The sequence below is a fragment of the Pogona vitticeps genome, chromosome 3 (genome assembly GCF_051106095.1).
Source record: "Pogona vitticeps strain Pit_001003342236 chromosome 3, PviZW2.1, whole genome shotgun sequence".
Lineage (NCBI taxonomy): Eukaryota > Metazoa > Chordata > Lepidosauria > Squamata > Agamidae > Pogona > Pogona vitticeps.
In genome coordinates, this window is record NC_135785.1 from 178820075 (window position 1) to 178846290 (window position 26216).

Sequence of the window (26216 nt, forward strand, 5' to 3'; positions counted from 1 at the left end):
ACAAAGTGACGGGAGCTCACTCTGTCGCATGGATTCGATCTTACGACTGTTGGTCTTCTGATCCTGCAGCACACAAAGGCTTCTGTGGTTTAGCCACCATGTCCCACTGTTCAGAATATATCCAAATCAAAATTTGATAGTTCCAAATCTGTAATAATAATTCCCAATATTTGGAGTCCTCTTTTCACCTATAGATTACAAAACAAAGACTAGGTTTCTGCTTGCTAGAGAAAGAAGTGAAAGTGAAAATTATTTCTCTGGCATCCTGGAGTGATTTCTTGAGAAATGAAATTGAAAGGTGCTCCAGCGTCAAAGGCAGTGGTGGGCAGATATCTCAGTATCTCATGATTGGGGTTGCCATGGGTTTCCCAAGGGAGGGGGAACTGGGTGAGAGCAAAACCTGTTAATGAAATCTGTCTGCACCAATGAAATCTTGAAGTAGGGACAGACAGCAGAAGGTATTTTTCCATTGGTTCTTTCCAATTGAAAGATGGGTATAGCTGCTTATAAATCCCCTAAGCATTTGCTGTTAGGATATGCTTTGGTACAAGCCTGCACTGCAGTAGCTTTCTCTGTGTCCTTTTCTAAACCCTCAACTTATATTGACATTCTTTTCATCTCATTATTATATTGTTTACTTAATATAGTTAGGAATAAGATATAGGATTAGTAAATTCATAGATTAATATACCTTCTGAATCACCAGGGAAATATTATATTAGATTTAGGCTCCTTTGGGGTATATTAGGCAGGGGAATAATATTTTGTTATATAGACTGACATTTGTTTAATAAATCTTGTGTGAGAGAGCAGGGGAGAGATTGATATCTATCTATCTATCTATCTATCTATCTATCTATCTATCTATCTATCTATCTATCTATCTATCTATCTATCTATCTATCTATCTATCTATCTATCTATCTATCTATCTATCTATCTATCTATCTATCTATCTATCTATCTATCATCTATCTATCTATCTATCTATCTATCTATCTATCTATCTATCTATCTATCTATCTATCTATCTATCTATCTATCTATCTATCTATCTATCTATCTATCTATCTATCTATCTTCATTAGAATGGTTAATGTTCTGCTTTAGCTGCATCAAATAGTGTTCTTCGGGTACAGTCTGGAGGCAGTATGAAACATGGATGTGGTAGAACAAATACCTTGGGAGGGCTGCAGGTATGCTATGTGCACCCACTGAAACAGCTTTTACTGACAGAAGTAGGAAGGGGAGAGGAAAAATCCCTAAAACTGCTATTATGAGTCACCCAGCTGCCTTGTTCAAAATTGTTACTATGAAAGAGCTGCGGTGCAAGGTATGGGTGTGGGTGTGCCCATGCGTGTGCATGCACATTCCAGGGAAATGTCAGAGAAGCCTCTGGTTCAAGGTGGGACAGATCTGAGTGAACCTCAGACATATTCCAGTGACACCTTAGTGAAATCCAGCCAAGACATTCAGAGAAAAAGGTTTAAAAAATGGTGAAGAAAGCATTTCTCACCCAAAGAGCTGACAAGCCAGAAAAGAATAAGGATTGCATCAGAAAGAGTCAGTGTGATATCTGAAAGCCTACTGCAGATCTAAGCATCCTGAAGCAGCTGGCAAAGGTCCTGGACTACACAGTATTCCTACTGATTGCTCCAGATATCAGCATTTTGAATTTTTAGAATTCCAAATCCTGAATCCAAAGGACTGCAATTTCCAAATCCATATGCTGAATCCAAATTTTGGTGCTAGTGCACATTCTTAATCAATAGTGTTTTGTGAACATGGATATTGGGGGGGAATTAGACAGGAAACAAGGGGATCCCAAAAATAATAAAAATAATATGTTCCCCTCATTTCTCCAGTTTTCTCCCATTTGTTCTATATGGCTTAATTTAGCCTTTTGGGGGTGGGTTGGTGTTATTACGTGGATGAAGGGTCTTAGGCCTTTCTGCTTTGTAGGATTCCCCACTGGTGCTCAGAGATAAGAGCACATTTATAATCTGGCAAGATGTGACATGGAAATGATCTATGGTTTGCAGTGTGGGCAGCTGTTTCATGGAGTGGAGCTTTGCTGGCTACCTGAGAAGTTCTTGCAGCATGAATTAAGAACTAATTAAGAATTAATCTGGTCAGCATACCCTGTTGTGACCCTGCCTGTTGGGCCTATACAGTAGCAGGCAGTTCCTTAGAAATGGAATGGAACTGTTAAGACCCTTTCCAAATTGGAATTCAAGCTCTTCACACACAGACGCGCATGCGCACATGCGCACGCACGCACGCACACACACACACACAAACACAGAGAGAGAGAGAGAGAATAAAAATAAAGTTCCTGGCCCCTGATGTACAGGTTGCAGCCCATCAAACTCTTATAACAGCTGTGCATGTGTACCTGCTGTTGACCTTATCTTCTCTACTTTTCTTCAACCTACAGATAAATAAAGATAAGACCATGATTAACTTTGATGATACTTCCTCTTCATCCCGCTTTCATGATTCATTTCACCATAAAATTTTGTATACGATATCTCAAAAATATTTGTCCACATGTGGTGGGCAACATACAATTCTGCACTATACTGACAGGTAAAATCTTTTAACCATAAATCCTACTAGTTCCTAGACAACATACTGTGATCTTTAGGCAACATAATAATGCTGAAGTTTTGGAGGCATTGTTAAGGAATCTAGGTCTTGCTGATGCATCATTAAAAATTACATAAAATACGATGTAGAACTCTGTAATATGCTGACCTCAGCAAAACTGGCTCACAGTCATTGCTCTCTCTAGCCTGATCCAATCAATACACAGCACCTTACACAATCTGTTAGAAATAATAAATTACTACAGGATGACTGAAAATCGACAGCAGCATGGCCTTGTGGACGCTGTCCTACTCCAATTTTGTGATAAGTTTGTTTTAAAACATACCTCTGTCATAACCACCACTGTGAAGATCTTGACCTGGCTAATGCTCCAGACTCCAATGCGGAGAGCCAGTGAAACCTGAACAGCAACCATATCTAACAGGTTTCTGCATGTCTGAACTGCTTAATATATTTTGCCTTATTACTGCATGCCTTCCCTGACTTTTCCCCTGTACAGTGATTCTGGAAATAGACAATCTTCTAAGCATTGATCTGCTGCTTCCAGGACTGATGCAACTAGAAAGTTCATGAGTTGTAATGCTGGAGCTTCACCTCCTTTCTTTTTCTGAATAGCATAATGGGCTCAAATGGATGTGCCTACCAGATCTCTCCCAAGTCCCCTCCTCACCTCTCTCCTGGTTTCTTTTGGATACAGATACTGATTAAACACAACATACATCAAAACATTTCTGAAATAAGCTAGTGAGTTTGTCAAGATGTGAAATTTTGAATATATAGAGTGCTAATTAAGGAAGGATTTTTAAAATGGCCTTGAAAAGGTACATTATGCTTTAAAAATGAGTTTTGAAAAGCTGTATGCCAGAAGTCACTGCAAAACAATCAGCCAGCTCTTCAGCCAACTCCGGAAGCAAGGTCACTGTGCAATAACATCACCTTGCAAAAAATCTCTTTCCCGGCTGATAATCCAGCTTGAAAGTACACAAGATAGTCCAGTTAGGCCAAATGGTGACAAAGAAACCTAGCTTTCTTGACAATTTTTCTTCATAAGCCAATTTTTGTCTGTTTCTTTCCTCATAATAATCTATTCATTGTTGTTGCTTAGTCACACCAGGCCCTCTTGTCTTCCACTGCCTCCTGGAGTTGGGTCAAATTCATATTGGTAGCTTGGATTGACACTGTCCAACCATCTTGTCCTCTGCCATACCCTTCTCCTCTTGCCTTCACAGTTTCCCAACATCACGGTCTATTCCAGGGAGTCTTCTCTTCTCATGAGATGGCCAAAGTATTGGAGCCTCAGCTTCAGGATCTGTCCTTCCAGTGAGCACTCAGGGTTGATTTCCTTCAGAATTGATATGTTTGTCCTCCTTGCAGTCCAGGGGACTCTCAAGAGTCTCCTCCAGCACTACAATTCAAAAGCATCAATTCTTCAGCGGTCAGCTTTCTTTATGGTCCAGCTCTTGCTTACATACATCACTGCAGGAAAAAAATAGCTTTGACTATGTGGACCTTTGTCAGTAAGGTGATGTCTCTGCTTTTTAAAATGCTGTCTAGGTTTGTCATTGCTTTCCTCCCAAGATGCTTTCCTCCCTTTTAATTTCGTGGCTGCTGTCACCATCTGCAGTGATCATGGGGCCCAAGAAAGTAAAATTTGTCACTGCCTCCATATCTTCACCTTCTATTTGCCATGAAGTGATGGGGCCAGTGGCCATGATCTTAGGGTTTTTTTTATGTTGAGCTTCAGACCATTTTTTGCACTTTCCTTTTTCACCCTCATCAAGAGGTTCTTTAATTCCTCCTCACTTTCTGCTGTCAGAGAGGTATCATCTGCATATCTAAGGCTGTTGATATTTCTTCCGGCAATCTTAATTCCAGCTTGGGATTCATCCAGTCCAGCCTTTTGCTTGATGTATTCTGCATATAATTTAAATAAGCAGGGAGAAAATATAAAGTCTTGTCATACTTTCCCCCCAATTTTGAACCAATCAGTTATTCTACATCCAGTTCTAACTGTTGCTTCCTATCCCTCATATAGATTTCTCAGGAAAGAGATAAGGTGGTGAGGCACTCCCATTTCTTTAAGGACTTGCCATAGTTTGCTGTGGTTCACACATCAAAGGCTTTTGCTTAGTCAATGAAGCAGAAGTAAATGTTTTTCTGGAACTCTCTGGCTTTCTCCATAATCCAGCACAGGTTAGCAATTTGGTCTCTAGTTCCTCTCCCCCTTTGAAATCCAGCTTGTACTTCTGGGAGTTCATGGCCCACATACTGCTGAAGCCTGCCTTGGAGGATTTTGAGCATAACCTTGCTAGTGTGTGAAATAAATCTACTCATATTTAGTCATAAATGTTTGATATAACACTTCTCCTTCCTCAAAACAGCTTTGTATCTAGACCAGCAGGAGTACCTTCAGCTCTAGCTGTGGCCATGTTAGCTGGGATATATTAGACACGTAGTCTAATGCTTTCTAACCTCTGATTATAGGCAGTAAAAAGATCCCACTCTGTGGCACACACACTTTGAACATTTGAAATGTGTAGTAGAGATGATGGCAGCACCCATGGTGAGGATGTAAAAAATCTAGATGGACATCTTGACCATTTTGCTACCACAAAATCCATCTACAAGCTCGTGTTTGCTTAATAAGTATAATTGCATCTTGGCATTCCACTGTGGAAGAAATTATCTTTTTTCAAAACATATTTGTCTATGATGAACCATAATTAGCAGTGCAAGAATGTAAGTCAGTACGTTCCTTATGAAAGCTGTATTCCAGAAGCCCATAAATAGTGAGATATAGAGAAAAGTATATGAATTTTGCAAGCTTTTCTCTTTTTGATGATTCCCTTAGGTTGTTAAAAGTAAGATATACAATTAAAGATTCATGAGTGCTCAACCTATATTCATTAACTTGGAGTTTTTGTTCTTATTGCCATTATCTTAAATGGAAAACATATGGATTTGGTTGTTGGTTAGCCCCACTGTACTCAGATTCATTGAAATAAATTAAATGTACATTGTAGTTAGTAGTTAGATTTAATCCAAAGCTAATATAGTGTTAACAGTTGAATTGCTTATCTCAGTAGTACACTGGATAGACTGGCCTGAGATAAAATGCAAATTAATGTATTTATTTGTCAAACAGACTTTTGCTTTATCCATAACCCATTAGGGTGGCATGGATGTTCAAAATCATATTTTATTTTATAATCTGGTGTGAGATGTGAAAAAATCATAAAATCTATGGATTTTTAATTATTATTATCATTATATGTCTCCTATTAAATTACTGGAGGAGGAGGAGGAGGAGGAGGAGGAGAAACAAGTGTTTCACCTTTGGAAAAAGGTTGAAATCCAAGATTTTTCCTCCAGCCCAATGTGTTTGAATGAGATTTTTATTTTGGAGTGAACTACAGATTATGAATAATGAGCATTATCTTTGCACATGCACAACATAATGCCATATACTATATAGTATAGTTTAATATACATACATATTCATGTGCATACATTTACACCTTTGCCTTACTCCGTGCTGCTTGCATGGGGTACAGAAAGGGAAAATCAGACAGAGCCAGTACCATCATTTAGTGGTCATAACAATCCAAACAGGTCAAAATACATTGATACTGCTAAAAGTTGCTGGGACATTCACCCTGGTGTATATACCAATGACCATGAGTCAAGACAACAGAGGTATGGAAGGTACTGTTAAAACTAGAGAACATTTCCCTTGTGTGATCAAGGCCTACTGAAAAAGTGACAAGTTAAAGTTACAAGCTCTGATTCAATTATTAAGATCACCATTATCATCTGGTCCTGTACAGAGCCCATTGGTCAGCAAGTGTTCTCCAAAGAACGTGGTCATTCACAACACTTTTGGCATAATCTCAAGGAGCATTAATGGTTTTGAGATCTTCCTTGTGTGTTTGATGCCAGTTTTTTTGAGGTCAGCCTCATTTTCTCTTTCCTCCAAGATAGCTGACTGTAAATTATGGGAGTATATTGAAAGGAAAGAAAATGAATGAAAGAAAATAGAGGGGGGGAAAGAGTCCATCACTCCTTATTGGGCTATAAGTAAATCAAATCATCTTTATTGGGCTATAAGTAAATCAAATCTAATAACTATTTTGCCTTCTCATACTCCCTGCCACCAGGCTAAAAACTATCTAGGAGAAAGGCACTTCTCAAACTCAAAGAAACTACAACAGACAGAGCAGTGAGAACTGAGCAGAATGGATGGCACATTTTCAGCACAAGCATCAGGGAAAGATTGGAAGGAACTCTGTTTATATCATCTGTCACTGCATCTGTGTTCCCACATTTCATGATTCTTAAGTCATGCAAAAGGAACATTAACTCTAGGATCTGTGATTAAAATATATGTGGGAAGTGGGAGTTAAAATAGAAACATTCTGTAGATGCTGTGGTAAGTAGCAAGTGCTTTCATACCTGAAGCCATCTAGACCCAGGAGTATAAGGGCACTTGAGATAAGTGTTTCTATTTTTAGTGTATATGTGGTCAATAATATGTAAACATGCTATATCTCTACATTGAAACAGAACGGAACTTATTCAACAATCGCCGTGTAACAGCTTTTCACTACTGATTGCAGACGTTGGCCTTGCAGGATGTGGTTTTATCTAGAAGCAGGATAAAAAAGTTCCTTTCTGCCCTTTCTGCCACATTCAGATTTTTTTAGAACCTCAGGTTCCCTTCATTCCAAACATGAAGAAACTTGCAAATCTTCAATTATGGAAGCAAAACTGGGGCACTGTCTTAACTAGCCAAGATGTCTGCAGGCTGGCAGAGCTGACACGATGCCAGGTGAGTTTTTGCTGAATCCAAACCATTTGCACCCTAAGAATGTTGGAAATTACTTAGAACTGGCTTGACCCTGGCCTAACCTTGGTCCAGCACAGTGGGGAAGATTCTGGGCTGAGCATGGAGTAATTTAGTTCTTCCTTGCCTACTCTCTTTCTCCACTCCCCTCCCCCCCTTTGGCTTTTCTGCAGGCTGATCCTAGCCAGCACAGAAGTTGTACAGTGGGGTCTTGACTTGAGAACTTAATCCGTATTGGAAGGCGGTTCTCAAGTCAAAAAGTTTGCAGGTCAAATCTGCATTTCCCATAGGAATGCACTGAGAACCATTTGATCCGTATCTGCTCTTTTCCGTCCATAGAAACTAATGGGAAGCTGCTATTCCGCCTTCGACCACTAGAGGGGGATATTTTGTTTCTTTTTTTCTTAGGTCAAGAAAGGTTCAGGGAAGGCAGGGAAAAGACAGTCCAGGCAGTACCAGGCAGTCTGAAGACTGTTTCCCAATCCACTCTCTAAACGCTGGGAGGAGTGAGGAAGCAGACAGGCACCCTTTTCACTGGCCAACAGTTAACTGAAAGTTCAAATTTTGCACTTTCCCTGCCTCCCACGTGTTTTTTTTTCAGTTCTTAACTCAAATCTAAGTATGTAAGTCAAGTCAATATTTTCCTATGAGAGCGGTTCTTAAGTCAAAATGTTCTTAACTCGAGCCGTTCTTAAGTCAAGACCCCACTGTAGTCAGATCCAGTTGTGAAAGCAGATCTGAAAGCAGCCAGCAGAAGAAGGGTGCCCTAGCACAACGGAAAGTTGTGTCAGCAGAAGAGGCTTTTGAACCCCAGAATTGTTTCTATTAAGCATGATACCCGATAACATAGATAAGTCAAAGGAACATATAGTTATATATATTATTACAGCAGCCAGAATTATGTATGCTAGAAATTGGAAAAGTACGGCGGTGCCGAAACAAGAAGATCTGATGGAAAAGATACGGGAAATAGCCGAAATGGACATCTTATCAGAAGTTATGAAGGACCAATCATTACAAAGGGCAACAGAAAGATGGGACTTATTTTATAAATGGACTGAATTAACAGGTAGTAGCTGAATATATATAGTGAAATGAGAACCTTATACACAAGGCAGAAAAGAGTAAATAGAATGATTTTGGATTTGATATGGCAATAGGTATAGATTGGATATTAGTATGCTATGATTTCCCCTCTCCCTCACAAATCCCCTTCCCTCACAAACCCTAACCCCCAGGGTTACCCTTTATGTAAAAAATAAAATAAAATTATATAAAAAAAGCAGAAGAGGCTTTTGCTCATTTGAAAATCACTGCAAATGGTATGTCTTATTCCTATAGAATCAGAAGACAACTTTGTTGATTATTTCCAACCCCCCTCCCCAATTTTTGGGATGATTGCCTCCCTCTCACCACCAAAATTAAGCTAAAATGAGGAAAAGCAATTAGAGATAAGGTTGCCAACACAGTTGCTATTTGTGGGGAAAAATTGAAAATGTGCTAAATTGTTGCAAAAGGCGATCTTCCCACTTCTGAAAATTATTGGAAAAAAAACATCTCTCTTATGGAAAATGTAACTGTTCCTCCAATTTCTCTACTCAGAAAGAGGGCGGTAAATTTATGAAGGCCATTTATGCACAGCTTTATCAAATTCAGTGGTTACAGCTATATACCACAGCACAGAGAGCTCTATATTCTACCTGCCTAGTACACAAATGCTAAAAGTAAGCTGGTCAAAAAAGAATCCAGTCAGAAAAAGAGAGATGGGAACCTTATTCAGCACCATAAATATGGATGAATAGACAGGATTTTCACATTTCAAAGTGAGGAGGAATTTCCTTTAGAAGGGATTAAGAACCTCTTAATGAGGGTGAAAGAGGAGAGAGAAAAAAATGGTCTAATGCTCAACATAAAAAAAACTAAGATCATGGCCACTGTTCCCATCACCTCCTAACGAATAGAAGGGGAAAATATGGAGGCAGTGACAGATTTTACTTTCTTGGGCGCCATGATCACTGCAGATGGTGACACCAGCCATGAAATTAAAAGGGAGGAAAGCTTCTTGGGAGGAAAGTGATGACAAACCTCGACAGCATCTTAAAAAGCATGCCGACAAAAGTCCACATAGTCAAATCTATGATTTTTCCAGTAGTGATGTATGGAAGCGAGAGCTGGACCATAAAGAAAGCTGACCTCCGAAGAATTGATGCTTTTGAATTGTGGTGCTGGAGGAGACTCTTGAGAGTCCCCTAGACTGCAAGGAGAACAGATCTACCCATTCTAAAGGAAATCAAACCTGAATGCTCAGTGGAAGGACAGATCCTGAAGCTGAGGCTCCAATACTTTGACCATATCATGAGAAGAGAAGACTCCCTGGAAAAGACCCTGATGTGAGGGCAAGAGGAGAAGGGGACGACAGAGGATGAGATGGATGGACAGTGTCATCGAAGCTACCAATATAAATTTGACCCAACTCCGGGAGGCAGTGGAAGACAGGAGGGCCTGGCGTGCTCTGGTCCATGGGGTCACAAAGAGTCGGACATGATTAAATGACTAAACAACAAAAACAACAACAAAGGCCACCAGGACGAGGTGCAGCAATCTCCTAAATAAAAAAGTAAGAACGCCTATGGACCATATAAACTGTATACTGACATATGACCATGTAACAAATCACCTGACCAAATGTATAAAAAGGACTGGAATTTTCTAGAAGATCTACAGGGGTTTGAAGAGGGAATACAGATATCCTTATACAGATATCTAAGAATCTATATTGATTAGAAGTGAGTTCAAAGATACTACACCATCACTAATTCCCAGTGGTTTACCTCCCCCTACAGGACATGAGTACATCATCCATATGGGCATTGTGTTTATTGCAGTAATACAAGGCACATGTCAGAATTTATAGATCCACAGAATAAAAAGGTTTACACCCTGAAGATTTCATTAATTGTAATACCAAGGGAATAATCTATGCTATAAGGTGCCCATGTAATAAACTGTACATAGGAAAGACCATTATACCTCTTAAAGTACGAATTGGTGAACACATTAGTAATTTAAGAAATCAATGACTAGGTAGTCCTCTTGTTGGCCATTTAACAGAAATGAACCATATAATAAGAGATCTGGTGTTCTGGGCTGTGGACAGGGTTCCTTGGACTGTGGAAGGGCTTTCCTAAAAATAAAAATGGACTTAAATTGAACATCCTAGTACCTCATGGGTTAATGAAAAAATAGACTTTCTCCCTTTATTATGATAACACTGCTGGGCTGGTTATCTCCCCACCCTGTACAGCTGTGTATGAATGCCTCCTTTCTCAGTGCCTGCACTTTCAAACACTTTCAATTAGTTTTGGAATTGATAAAGACCAAAGAAAGGTGCAGAGAGTATAAAGATGCTCGATATGTGTTTGATATTGTATCTAATATATTTTACCATGCTTAATGTGCTCAGTATAAATATATATTCAAAAGAAAATGTGAATGGTCCAATATCTAAAGTGTGGTTTTGTGTTATGCTTAGCTCCTGAAGAAGGCTTCACCGAAACGCGTTGTGCCAGAACTTTTCAATGACCCATTTAAAGAATACAGAATAAAGAACTTGATTCCAGTTTCTACATCCTGAGACTTTGTCTCTCAATTATATTACATCAACCGGTTATAAATCCATCTAACAATAGCATAGTCTAGCCCACATTTCCCAGTTTGGCCATATGAGCATCAAGGAAGATCTTGTATAAAGCCTTGCTGAAATTAAGATTTATTGCATCCACAGTGTTCCTATAATCTGCCATGCACATAATGCTATGAAAGAAAGGAGGTAAGATTAGTCTGGCATATCTTGTTTTAGAGGAACACATGCTCTTAGAAATCATTGGTCATGAATTTTCATGGAGAGTGAGTATAGCTTTAGATCATCAGGTGCTTGGAGTGTAGTACAGAACTGCTTTTAAAAAAAGCATATAAACCAACATTCAAACAGCTCACACAATCAGCCTCAAGGCAACAGACACAACTTCAATCTCTTCTCTCATTTCCACCAACTCATGCAAGAACACCAATATTTACTTACTTGATTTATGAGTTCCTGCTCATGAGCTCACAAGGATTACACAGCTATAGACTTGGCAGTTGTTAGAAAAGGAGTCAGTTTTTATGATCTTCTGTCTGACCCATTAATAAAGAAAGTTACAAGATTCACTAAGTTTCCTTTCAAGTGTCTTACTCATTTACTTACTGTATTGATTAAAATGGACAAAAATGCTTGCCTTGTTCACCATTCTAGAATCAGATCTAACTTTTAGATCCTCCTAGTAGTGTATACAGTTTAATGGTGATCATCTTCAGATGGTTCAGCTCCCTATTAAATAATTGATACACATTTTATACACGGTTGAACTAATAAAGAGTGAATAGTAGACCTACATAAAACTACACAAAATGTTTTTGGCAGATGATGGTTAAATAATTGAAATACAGCGGTACTGTTACACACCAGAATATTGCAGTTAGTTGGCTGTGTATTCCACAATGCATTTCCTGACTGCAGCCTAACAGACAGTTGTCAAGATGTTCCAAGAGAGAAGCATCAACACTTCTTATTAAATCAACTGTCACTTCAAGCTTGAGTAGCCATAATGACTGCATATATTACATTTCAACAGCTCTGCAGGTATGAGCTAGTTGCCCTGCTTTGTTGCAGCAAATTAAACCATGAAAAGATTCCAGATTCACAAGGAGATTGAAAAACCTAGAGTGGGCTGATGGGGACTTGAATTTTCATTTGTTATAATCTGACAAATGCAGGATGCTCTTTGACTATGGGACATAAAGCAAAAGGAGCAGGAGACTCCTGCAGCCTCTTCATAACCATACAGCAGGGATGGGCAATCTCTAGAGACCATTCCTGGACCTTGGACGTGACACTCGTTCCATTCTTTTCTTATTGAGAAAAGTAGGTGCTTGATTTTTTAAAACTGTGCCCCCTAGTGACCAAGAAATATTTTTTTAAAAAATGGTAATGGGGCTTTGGGGACCTGAAAATGGGGCACAAATGCACCCCCATTGCTACTAGAGGATGCAAGCAGGCATTTAAAAAACCCTGTAGTTTTTTGTGGGGTGCAAGAGCATGGGGAGTACATGCAGACCCCAAGGGGGGGCATACAGTCATGTGAAAAAGAAAGTTGAATTCTATGGTTTTAAATATCCAAACCTAATAAAAAACATCTGGTCCTTAGCAGGTCTGAAAATTAGGTAAATACAATCTCAGGTGAACAGCAACAGATGACATACTACACCATGTTGTGATTTATCTAACAGACGTCAATGGGAAAGCACGTCTTTATCACACTGTGCCCCCTCCCAATGTTCTAGTTTCCAGTATTCGGCAAGACATGTAGCTACCTGAAAATTCGATTCCATCTTCTGGCCCCTCCGAAACACAAACACAGCCAGGTAAAATTTCAGATTTGGATTTGGAGGTAAATGTGTGTAAGAAATGATCTGAGAAAACTGACACAGGTTAATCCGGCTGTGTGTTGTACACAGTGCATCCAAAAGAGTTTCACCAACAGTGGAAGTTAACAATTCTTACCCATGCAACTGTATAGCTGACACCTTTGGATTGCTGAGCATTCACTGTGCGTGGGGTATATTTGCATGTAATTTATTTTGTTTTCCAGGAGTTATATACCACCTTTCAAGGATAAGCCTTTCTGGCAGCTTATATGAACCTTTATATTACCTATAAAGCACCACACAGCTTGGGTCCAGGTTGTTTGAAAGATCGCATCACCCCCTATGAGCCTGCTCAGCCCTTAAGATTCTCTGGGAAGGCACTTCTCTCAGTTCCACCACATTCCCAAGCTTGCTTGGAGAGGACAAGAGACAAGGCCTTCTCAGTAGTTGCTCCCAGGCTTAGGGATGTGCTGCCTTGAGAAGCCAGGTTGGAAGGCCACCTTCTTGTCCTTCTGCCATCAGGCAAAGACCTTCCTTTCTAGGCAGACTTTTAAGCAATGTGGGTGTCCAGGGAATGGTCTATTTTTGAAATTTAAATATTTTAATGTTTTTAAATTTGTTTTTAATATAGTTAATTGTTATTAATATAGGTTTTTATAGTTTTTATAATTTGTTATTATACAGTTTTAGTTGTTTTGAGTCACTTTGGATCCCATAGGGGAGAAAGGTGGAAAACAAATGAATGTATGAATTTTTTTTTAAAAAAATCCCATAAATAAATAAATAAATATAATCTGAGCACAAATGGCTTTTCTCCAGCTCTGCATACAACATTATGGACCTCAGCAGGCCTTAAGAATGTCTCCATAAGTCCTGCTCATGGGAGAGACCTGAACATTTTCACATTGGCAAGTACAAGAAACACAAGGTATCAAGACATCATAGATGTGAAAATTCCTTTCAAGAAATGTCCCTTTCACCTAATCTTTATCTGGTTTGAAACAGAACTGGTTTGGTTATTACTTTGTTCAGATTGCTGCTATTTGTCATTTGGATCAGTTATAGCAAAGCTCCCTATTTTCTGTGACCTTTCTTCACAAAGAAACTGACTCAATGAAGCTAATCTGGATTGTGTTTGCCATTCAGGCAGGTGTCTTGTCAAGACTGATTCTTTACAGATTCAGAAAAAAAAAGGAGGACACCAATAAGGGAAAGGTGAAAACATGATTAAAGAGACAGTAGAAAAGAAAGGCTAGATGCAATGTACAGAGAAAGACCAACGTTACACTCTTCTGCTTCCTGGGAGCCCCTGAATCAGTAGTTGCACAGCACTTCCTAGAATTGACATCTATACCATGTTTCCTTGAGCAGAGGCACCCAGCCTTTCTTCCATGAACAAAATGATAACAGAATCAGACATCAAAGTGCTAACATGTTTCGGAACTGCCTGGTCCAGCACTTCTTAGGAGTAGTTGGCCACCCCAGAACTTCTTACCCCAGAACATCTAGGTTAAACAAGCTGTAATTCTCCAAGTGACCTCTGGTCACACACCTGGAGAAAACTAATTTGTACTTTTTTCTGGAAGCTGGTGATTTTCAAAGTGACCTCTGGAGCCTAGTTGTATCTACCAGTAGCCTAAGTGCTGGACATAGTGGACATTTTGATGCATACTACACTAAACCTCCTTGCCAAAACAAAAGTCTTCCATAATAACGCTACATCAGGTTGGGTTGACAAAACTAGGGATGGGGAATTTTTTTCTTTCAATTTCATTTTCACAAGAATTTACCAAAATTCATACATTTTGGTACAGAACAGAAAGCCGCCTAGAGTGGTCTTAATTGACGATAAGAGGGATATAAATAAAATAAATAAAATTAAATAAACTTGAGATTTTAAAAATTGAAGGTGGGAAAAGTGGAAATTGACTGATTGATCTGTTGAGGCCCAGAACTTTGGTCTCTAGTTCCTCTGCCCCTTTGAAATCCAGCTTGTACTTCAGGGAGTTCACAGTCCACATACTGCGGAAGCCTGCCTTGGAGGATTTTGAGCATAACCTTGCTAGTGTGTGAAATGAGTGCAATTGTACGGTAGTTGGAGCATTCTTTGGCACTGCCCTTCTTTGGGATAGGGTTGCATACTGATCTTTTCCAATCCTCTGGCCACTGCTGAGTTTTCCAAACTTGCTGGCATATTGAGTGTAGCACCTTAACAGCATCATATTTTAAGATTTTGAATAGTTCCACTGGAATGCCATCACCTCCACTGGCCTTGTTGTTTGCCATGCTTTCTAAGGCCCACTTGACTTCACTCTCCAGGATGTCTCAAGGTCAGCAACCACATTATCTGGGTTGTACGGTATATCTAAATCTTTCTGGTATAATTTCTCTGTGTATTCTTGCCACCTGTTCTTGATGTCTTCTGCTTCTGCTAGGTCCCTCCCATTTTTGTCCTTTATCACATCCATCTTTGCACAAAAGTTTCCTTTAATATCTCCAATTTTCTTGAACAGATCTCTGGTTTTTCCCTTTCTATTATTTTCCTCTATTTCTTTGCATTGTTCATTTAAGAAGGCCCTCTTGTCTCTCCTTGCTATTCTTTGGAAGTTTGCGTTCAATTTTCTGTAATTTTCCCTATCTCCCTTGCATTTTGTTTTCCTTCTCTTCTCTGCAATTTGCAAGGCCTCGTTGGGCAGCCACTTTGCTTTCTTGCATTTCCTTTTCTTTGGGATGGTTTTTATTGCTGCCTCATGTACAATGTTATGAGCCTCCATCCATAGTTCTTCAGTTCCTTTAATCTGTCCTTCACTTCCACTGTTTATTCATAAGGGATTTGGTTTAGATTATACCTAACTAGCCCAGTATTTTTTCCTACTTTCTTCAGTTTAAGCTTGAATTTTGCTATAAGAAGCTGATGATCAGAGCCACAATCATCTCCAGTCTTGTTTTTTGCTGACTGTATAGAGCTTTTCCATCTTTGGCTGCAGAGAATACTGTATAATCTATCTGATTTCGATATTGCCCATCTGGTGATTTCCATGTATAAAGTCACCTCTTGTGTTGTTGGAAAAGAGGGTTTGTGATGACCAGCTTGTTCTATTGACAAAACTCTATTAGTCTTTGCCCTGCTTCATTTTGAACTTCAAGGAGCTAATGTACCTGTTGTTCCTTTTATCTCTTGACTCCCTACTTTAGCATTTCAGTACCCTATAATGAGAATAACATCTTTCTTTGGTGTCAGTTCTAGAAGGTGTTGTAAGTCTTCATAGAATTGGTCAGTTTCAGCCTCTTCAGCATCGGTGGTTGGTGCATAAACTTAGATTACTGTGTTGTTGAAAGGTCTGCCTTGGATTCATATTGAAATCATGCTATCATTTTTGAGATTGTATCCCAATACAACTTTTCCCACTCTTTTGTTGACTATAAGGGCTGCTCCATTCCTTCTATGGGATTCTTGCCCACAATACTAGATATGATAATCATCTGAATTGAATTCACTCATTCCCATCCATTTTCGTTCACTGATGCCCAGGATGTCAATGTTGATTCTTGCCCTCTCCTGTTTAACCACATCCAGCTTACCAAGGTCCATAGATCTTACATTCTAGGTTCCTATGCAGTATTTTTCTTTGCAGTATCAGACTTCCCTTTCACTTCCAGGCACGTCCACAGCTGAACATCCTTTCAGCTTTGGCCCAACCACTTCATTAGGTCTGGAGCTACTTGTACTTGTCCTCTGCTTTTCCTCAGTAGCATGATGGACGCTTTCCGACCTGAAGGTCCCATCTTCCAGCATCATATCTTTTAGCCTTTTGTTTTTGTTCATGGGATTTTCTTGGCAAAGATATTGGAGCAGCTTGCCAATTCTTGCTCCAGGTGGATTGCATTTAGTCAGATCTCTCCACTATGACCCGTCCATCTTGGGTATCCCTGCATGGCATAGCTCATAGTTTCTCTGAATTACTCAAGCCCCTTCGCCACGACAAGGCAGCAATCTGGGAAGGGGCCTGGTGGCCTTAGCAAGACTATTTTCTATGACCTAATCTGGATAGCCCCTGTCTTTAGCTGGTCCTTCAGCATCTGGGATTCCTGGTCACAGTCCTCTCTCATTGTGCAATTTCTTTTTATTCCAAAAAATGGCCATAGGGGAGATGCTGACGTAGAGGTTTAGGGTGGAAGCTATCAAACCTCAGGTAGGTATTGCAGTCTGTTGGTTTTCTACATAAACTAGTATATAATTTCCCAGACTCTTTCTTGATGGTGAGATCTAAAAAGTGTTTTTCATTAAAATTGTATTTGGTATCAACTTTGATGCTGTTGTCCAGAGTATATAGCCACCCACAAAATTATATCAATGAGGTCTCTGAACCCCTTGAAATCATAAAGATGTCATCAATATCGCTGATCCATTTGATCAATTTCCCTTCATAAAGGTGTATTCCAGAATACATCCTATCTTCATACGACTCTATATACAGGTTGGCCACTTCTGGAACTATTGCACATCCCATAGTTACTCCTTTTATTTGCCAACAGAATTTGTTATTAAATTGAAAATAGTTCCTTTTCATGGCTATCTCAGCTAGGGAATGTAGAAAATGGGTTGGAGGATGTTTTTCTGTTCTCCTGTCTAAAGTAGTGCTAAGGATATCTAACGCTTCTTCCTAAAGTGTAGTGGTGTATAGAGATTTTATATCCAAGGTAACCAAGATGTCCTTATCTTTTTATTATGACTTCTTCTAATTTGTTAACTACATCTCTTGAACATATGAGCAAATCTTGGGTATGAATGGTTTCAAAAAGTGATCAATAAATTTGGATACAGGTTCAAGGACTGAATTGGAACCAGAAACTATGGGTCTACCTGTCACGGGATTGTCTGCCTTATGAATTTTGGGTAGAGTGCAAAAAACTGGAATTCTGGGATTATGGTCACGGAATAGAAATGTATACTCTGCGTTACTGATACAATGCAAAATGAGGCGTTCCTCCAGTGTAATTTTGATCTCCTTAACGATTTCCTTAGTAGGATCATAAGGGCACGGTTCATAGGCATTCGTGTCAGACAATTGTCTAAGAATTTCCCTCTTGTACTCATTAGTGTTCTGAATAAGAGTGGTCCCACCTTTCTCAGCTGTTTTTATCACAATGGATGGATCAGAAGAGAGGGATCTAAGGGCACACTTCTCTGCCTTACTCATGTTGTCCCATGGGGATTTACTGGACTTCTCTAATCTGTCCAAATCTTTTAAAACCAATTTTTCAAAACGTGTAATAGTGGGGACAGGGTTCCCTGGGGGCATAAACCAAGATTTACATCTAAAGTTAGCTCTATCTCCCCCAGAATATGATTATGACTTACTGAAAAAGCGCATTAATTTAACATTCCTAAAGAAACAGAACAGATCCAGTCTCATTGAGTAGAATCGTGTGGGTGTGAGGACAAAAGATAATCCCTTTTCTAAAGCATTCATCTCAGTGTCATTCAATTGCCTGGTGGACAGATTTACAACTGTCTTGTGAACTGGACTAGAGGAGACGTTTCCTTGGTGGCTGCTCTGCCCTTTGTGCTGCAGCCGTATCTCCTCTGTTTTCTTTCTCTTCCCTCTGATTCTAAAAAAGGTTCATGTCTGTTGTCCATATCACTGCTGCCCTCGCCTGCAAATTCCCAGTCTGTGTACAAAGCTGTGGAGTTCATGTCTAGATTGAACGAAACTCTTTTGAGCTTCTTGTATTGCCAAGGGTAAATCTTATTGGTGGCATAGTCTTCTTCAGCTCTTAGAGATTTTTTATATTTAAATGCTTTGAGCTCTTCATGAACATTCGTTACGTCTTTAACTAATTTGGCCAGATTCTGTTCTTCTTCCATACTAAGATGTTGTTTGTATTTGTACATATTTTCTTATATTGTCTGCATCTATTCTATAATAACTTCTGAAGAAGTATCTATAATCAGTATCATCAGGTCTTGTGAGCATTTATTGAGAATAGCATTCCACTTGTCCATGAACCCCTCTTTATCTTTGTCTCTATACATGCCCAGTTCTTTCAATATTCTGAGGTCTCTGGGAATTCATTTTACCCAGCAATATTCCAACAGTGTGGAGGCATGCAGTTCACTCCTAATCAGCTTTAGGGGAATGTTGTGTAATTTCTCCCATTTTATATTAGCATGCTCATCTTTCTTATCAAATGTAGAAGGCTGAAGTAGTAGTTTATCCAAATATTCTTTAGAGTAGCTAAAAGTATTGTCCCAAGACATGTAGCCAGTATCAGTGCAAAACAACAACTTTTTTCAAAAGTTCTGTTCAATCATATTTGTGGCAGGAAGTGGCTTCCCCTCACATCCACCTCCCACATGTCATTTAAAGCCTGGGCTGCACAACCTAGGATAATTCTTTCAGATCAGAAAATTTGGGCAGCCAGGGAAGCTGCAAAGGAATAAGATGTGTAACAAAGGGAAAATACAGCACCTTGCAATTTTATAGTAAGCTCAAAAATACAACTAAAATAAATTTTAAAGAGGCTTTGAGAGTGAGAATGAGGAATTAAACTTCACTGGAAAGCGGGTGACAAGTTATGGCATAGCACTAACTTCAGGTTTTTCCTGGAGTAGGAGGCAGCACTGTCATTCCCCACACCGCTACAGGGAATGAGCTGAATTATCAAAGTATCTGCAATGAGCCCTCAAAACAAAGCATTTGAAAGGCCTGGAAAAAGTGCTGAACCTTGACGAATGTCAAATGCTGAGCTACAATTTCTCAGAAAATGTTTGTTGTTGTTGGCTTGGGAAACATTCTGAAATTTTTATTTTTCTCAGTCCCCTGCACATAAAAGGCCACTTTGCACGTTCATTTCCAAAATCTCTCTTCCGTTTGTTTGGTGTCTGCCTCACCACCATCACTAAAATGTCACTAGGTGGAGGTCACAATGGTGGCCAGGCTGCTTGCTTAGTTGTTAACTAATGTAGTGCAGTACAAAAAATAAAAATAAAAACCCCACATAGATCCTCACCTAGAGTACTCTGTCCAGTTAATAGGTCTATCAAGATCTAGGTGTATCTTCTCCTATATACCTACCTATTCAGATCTTTGCTATATAGAAACAAATCTATCTTCCAGATTCATTGGAAGAGCAGTTCTACCTGCAGCCAGAATCTTAAAATGCTGGTGGAACAGCAGAGCATTGCAGATAATACATTGATTGAGTGGGTGCTGTACTGTGACTTGAGGACCCTAATCTAATTAGTATTGCTGCAAAGCCTGTGAGGTTTTAATCAGGCTCTGTTACCATCTCATCTTTGTTGAAGCCATTCGTAGCGCTCTATATTTTTAGAGCCATTGCCAGAAGCAAGCAATGTATTTTCCTTTTCAATCCATCAGTTTGTTTCCCCCTTTGCTGCCCCCACCCTTTCTGTGCAGATTCCTCTTTTTTTGTATTTTACAAGATTTATAAGTTTCCTTACAGACATTACTCCTAAAGCAAAACAACAACCCCTCTGTCCTTTTCTAAGTGACTTCCAACATGTTTTTAGTACAAGGAATGAAGTGCAGAGATGAAATCCATTTCCTCTTGATATCAATACAGTTTGTGAACTGCATAGAATTATGTTATGTTCTGTTTCACAAAAACACCATGAAATGAGTCACACAAAATGAGAGGGATTGCACTAGAAGACAGATGAAGCCTTCCTAACAAAATATTCCACAGGGAGCACCTGGATTATTCAGTGTTCAAGACTGTTAAAATGAAGATCACAAAGGGAAGCACTGAATATTGACATTTGCTACACTACAAATCCCATAATTCTCCATTCTATTAGTTCTTACTGATAGACCCACACCCGCAGATACCTAAGTGTGGTTCACCTGGAGAAAAGGCCTTTGCCCACCCAGCGCAGAAATAACGAGACCAGACAGAGGTGTTGGGTTTAAAACTCGGGTCACAACTTTATTAACTATTTTAAATCATCCCCTAAAATGCAAGGGGGGCTACTGTAGTGTGATATTCTTTAATGTCTGGACAATCATTGATCTCTTGACATTTCCTATAGCAGGGCGAGCTCCAATTTCTGAATCGTGCTGTCTGCTGCACAGCACGCCTTCAGGTGATTTGTGACTTGGTACCCCCCAACCAAGGGTCCCACTGAGCATCATGACCCTAAGCAGGGAGCCAGCTGGGAGACTGTACCATGTAAAACCCACCTCTCCCCTGACAGCCGATTGTCAGAACCTGACAGAGAGATGGCCAAAATGTTTTCAACACGTGTCAATCCTGAACTCCTCAAAGCTTTTTTATTGCACTATCCACCACGGCATGGGGCTATTTATATGCCCCACACCCACCACCCAAGCTGAAAATTTCAGCTTGAAGGCCCCCTTGCAGGTCTTTCAGAAAAATGTCCATCCCTAGCTCAGACATTTGGGCACCATCACCTCTGAACAATTCAGGCCGATGAACATTTATGTCTGGATGTTGGATCACTGTACCCAATCCAGACCGCATTGCACGACCTACCTCCCGATTCACTCCCTGTCTGAAGCAATCTATCCAACTTCAAATGCAGTCGGCTCTCCAGACCAGCCTAGGAGTAATGCTCGACCAAAGTATGGGGGAAAAACTCTAAATATGTGAGATAACGGATGACTTTGGAGTCACTCCATGCCTCGGGCCACAGACTGGCACACCAACAGCCTCTAAAGTAAATGCCATAGCCGAAAGATCCGGCAGCATCTGAGTGAACTTGGAAGTCAGCTCGTAATCGAAGTTCATCTCTCCAAAATGAAATCCCATTGAACTGCTCCAAGAAACACAGCCATGTGTGAAGGTCATCTTTTATGTCCGCTGACATTTTTCTCATATGATGTGGCCTATTTAAACCATTCATGGCTCCGCTGAGCCTCCTCAGAAAAGCCCTGCTTGGTGCGATGACCTTACAGGCAAAATTAAGGTGGCCAACAACCTCCTGCAATTCCTTCAAAATAACTTTTTTACTCTGCAACAAGCTTCTGATTCAGATCCGCAAATCCATTAATTTAGCCTCAGGCAACCTGCTGGATTGCTGAACTGTATCTAGTTCAATCCCCAAAAAGGTAATAATCGTAGCAGGGCCTTCAGTTTTCTTGTCCGCCAAGGGAACACCTAACTCGCTTGTGAGGATCTGAAAGGTCCTCATGAAGAAATCACATTGCCCTGATCCAGGTTTCCCACAAAATAAGAAATCGTCTAAAATTAATAATGGACAACATGGGTCAAGCCTGCCCTTCACCACAGCTCCCTCAAAAAATGAACTAAAGCACTCAAAAGCAGTGCAGGAAATTGAACCTCCCATGGACAGTGCCCTATCCATATAAAACAGGCCCTCAAATTGAAAACCCAACAACTCAAAGTCATTGGGATGAACTGGCAGCAAACAGAACACCAACTTAATGTCAGCCTTCTCCAGCTCAGTCCTGTTGCTACAGGCCCGAGCCACACATATTGCAGTGTCAAAAGATGTGTACCACACCTTGCACAGTTCCTGCAGAATCATGTCATTGACAGATTCCTCTTCCCCTTCAGGGTATGATAAATGGTGAATTAAACAAAACTCTCCTGGCATCTTTTTAGGAGTGACTCCCAAAGGGGAGATATGCAAATTGGGGACTGGAGGCTCCACAAAGGGACCAGTTACCCTCCCTTCTGCTACTTCCTTCTGAATTGTCCATCTCACTACATCTTCCATGCCTCTGACAGACTTTAAATTATTTGTTGAAATTGCATATCTATTACCCTGAAAAGGGATTGTGAATCCCAATGTAAAATCACTTAACAAATAACTAGCTGCCTCACGATCAGGGTAGAGCTGCAGCCAGGCCTCCAGTACTGCCACCTTAATTGGACTGGGGCCCTTTTGAAGATGTGGCTGGACCTACAGTTGGCTTCTTTGGTCCCCCTCCATCTTTGCCTCCCCCTTTCCCAGGATGACCTCTGAAGCAGGATATGGTACTGTGATTGCCCCCACATAAGGAACACATATGCCGGAATCTGCACGGCTTGTGACTGCAGAAGGGTCGCATTAAACTCCCAGCAAACCAGGCAGGGTTGAACCCCTGGCCTGCTGAAACTTGGGGAGCATTAAAATTACTTGACCTCTGAACCAAGTGTCCACTATCAAAGTGTTCACCTGACATGGGGCGAGATGGGGTCATTAGCTGTTGCGAGAGCTCCTGATGATGAACATCCCAGCATATGTGGGGGTTAATTGCAGCCCTCATTCTAAAACCCTGATCAAAAAGCAGCCAGGCTGGGCCTGGAAAGTCCACATACACTCAATAAATAAGGTCCAGATATTGCAAAAATGTGAAAGCCCGGTCTGGATATGCTTTTACTATGGTGCCAGCGTAAATTAAAAAACCCGGCAGCCAGTTAGCCCAGCACCTATCTGCCTTTTTCTTCTTAAAATGCTCCTTTTCTTGGTCTTCCTCCTTGCTGCCTTTCTTCTCTTCCACCTTTCTGTTCAACAGCTCAAATACATCTCGTATGTATTCGCCTCACCAAATTTTCTCTATAGTGGCCAGTAAAAGGCGATCCCCTAAAGACAAAGACTGGTGCTTCGGGCTACTGAGTTGTAGCCTGTGTTTGGGATCACAGGGCAATTGAACTGGTGAGAAACTCCGGCAAAACCCAGCCATGGGCATGTTGACAAGCTCTGAGGATATGGGGCCAGCCAAGGCTTCGAAGCCAGAGGAGGCCCCACCAAAGTGGAAGGGCTCAGCCCAAAACTATTAGGTAGCACACTAGGAACAGGCAGGAAACTACTTGGTGGAGAAACAATCCCCCAAGGCCAAATTCCCTCCATGTATGGTGTAGCTTGTGTGGATGCAGACCCACCTGGTGGCATGAACACAGTTGGATGCGCCAGCTGCAGACAGCTCAGCAGCATACTGACTGGTACCTGGACCAGCTGCCTCCATGCCCATCTGCCTACCGAGATTCCCACCTGATCTTGTGTGTCGAGGACCTCTTCCAACGGCTGCTGTCCTGTCTGCTCCCTGGTTTCTGCCACTACTTACTGCATGCCTTCCTCTTCACTCACCATGGGTGCAGATGTTGAGTCACTTGATGCTGAAAATGCAGCCCTGGCTCCGGAAGCTGCAGAACATTCTTTTTCCAAAAAAGTAATATGTGACATCATTACGCCACCCAATTGTCTCAGCTCAGCCATTCTGTGTGCTTTGGACTCCCTGCTCAACCTCCTTGGTGTAGGAGCCCAGCTGCCTCCCTAGCTAATGCCCTCTTCCTTTCCAGCTCACTTAATTTAGCCAGAATAGTGCTGTAATCAGGCCACTCTTCCTTGTCAGATGAAGAAAGTGTGAGTGTCACTCTGGCAGGGTCCTCTGCTTCACCGGTTGTTTACCTTTTTTCCACCCTGTCCTTTTTTTGATGCCATATTAGCTAAGTATCAGAAATATCAATAACTGCTGCCCACAGTATGCCAAATGAGTTATCTATATTGACCTACTGACAAATATGTGTGCTCCTATTTTAAATTATTTTAAATTACCAATCATAACTCTTTTAGTTTATTTATTTAGCTAGTTACTAATAATTTTATTATTCCCCCTTTACTTTACTTTTTTCCCTTTTTATATAACTAATTAACCTGCAGTTGCTGTGCAACCCAGCAGGTGGTGCTGCAGAAGGCAAATGTTCTGCTGCTTGCTTTTTGGTGTTTTTTAAAAAATTGTATAAGCAGAGCAACCAGCCAACAGGTGGTGCTGCCCCCAATCCGGTACTGGCTCCCTATCAATTAATATCAACTTTCCCCCTTTCAAAATAAAAACAAGCCTTCAAAAACCAGGGACAAAATGGGGCGGGGGGTGAGTGGGAGAGGGGGGAGGGTAGGGAAGGAGACTGAAAGACAACTGCACTTTAACCTTACAATAAAATACTTCCCTTTGATTAACTAACTAACTAACTACAGTGGTGCCTCGCATAGTGATGTTAATTCGTTCCAAAAAAAATCGCTATGTGAAATCATCGCTATGCGAAACACAATTTCCCATAGGAATGCATTGAAAACCGGATAATCTGTTCCAATAGGAACGGATTATCTGGTTTTCTCTCCCCCCCGCGCGGCCATCGCTGGGGTAGCCACCGCGGCTCGGATCCAAGCCGCGGGGGGAGGGTTGTGGGATTGGTAACCGGCGGCAGGTGGGATCCAAGCCCGGGATGCCTGAAAGGCATCCCAATCCCACCACCCTCCCAGCCTGCCCCCACAGCTTGGATCCAAGCCATGGGGGGACGCTGGGAGTGGACACCCCCCCACCCTGCAGCCGCCGCTTGAAGCCTCCCCGCGCTGCTTTCCCCAGCCGTTCTCAGACGTCCAGGCGTCCGAGAACGGCTTGGGTAGGCGGCCCGGGCAGGCTTCAAGCGGCGGCTGCAGGGTGGGGGGGTGTCCGGAAGGTTTCCAGGCTTTTGCCTGGAAACCTTCCGGATACCCCCCCCCACCCTGTCCCCGCTGCTGGTAGCCTGCCCGGGCCGCCTACCCGAGCCGTTCTCGGACTTCCAGGCGTCCGAGAACAGCTCGGGTAGGCGGCGCGGATAGGCTACCAGCTGGGGCTGGCTGGCGCTTCAGAGGGGCCGCAGGGAGACCTCTCCCACGGCCGCTCCGAAGAGCCCGCCCGGAGAATGCCTGCCGGCTGGCCGGCACTTCGGAGGGGCCGCAGGGAGACCTCTCCCGCGGCTGCTCCGAAGCGCCTGCCCGGAGAATGCCTGCCGGCTGGCCGGCACTTCGGAGGGGCCGCGGGGAGACCTCTCCCGTGGCCGCTCCGACACGCCCGCTGGGGGCCTATGGGGGTTTCCTCCATAGACAACCTCACTATACGAGGCAGTAATTTTTCCGGGAAACCCCATCGCTATGCGAATTCATCGTTAAACGAGGCATTCGCTAAGCGAGGCACCACTGTATTACAATTAAATCAAATCTTAAAACTTAAAATATGAATTAAAGCCTCCACTACTCCACACCCAATGAGATGCTGATTATGCAGAACAAGCGAAATACAAAGAACCCAATCAAACAGAGAATTAAGAAGGTGGTGGGGGATCGGGAGGGGAAAAAAAACCAGCTCCCCCGAAGCAACAACAAAACCCTGCTGATGAACACTAGAAAGGAAGCTTAATCTAAATCAATGAAAAGTAAACTTAGGTAATAGCTGAGAAGCGCCCCAATCGTCTACTGGAGGTTGGAGCCACATGAGCAAAAACGAAACCGCTTGTTCTTGCCGACTGCACTAGACTCCTTGCTAGAAAG

General features: G+C 41.4%; 1 long non-coding RNA gene across 2 annotated transcripts in view; it reads right to left on the bottom strand.

Moving 5' to 3' along the window:
• LOC140705435 (uncharacterized) overlaps positions 1 to 26216 on the bottom strand; it is a 186299-nt gene that overhangs the window by 18271 nt on the left and 141812 nt on the right. For both annotated transcript variants that reach the window (XR_013543525.1, XR_013543524.1), the window contains one exon: positions 2396 to 2431. This is a non-coding gene — a long non-coding RNA (uncharacterized LOC140705435). The remainder of the gene's footprint in view (positions 1 to 2395; positions 2432 to 26216) is intronic.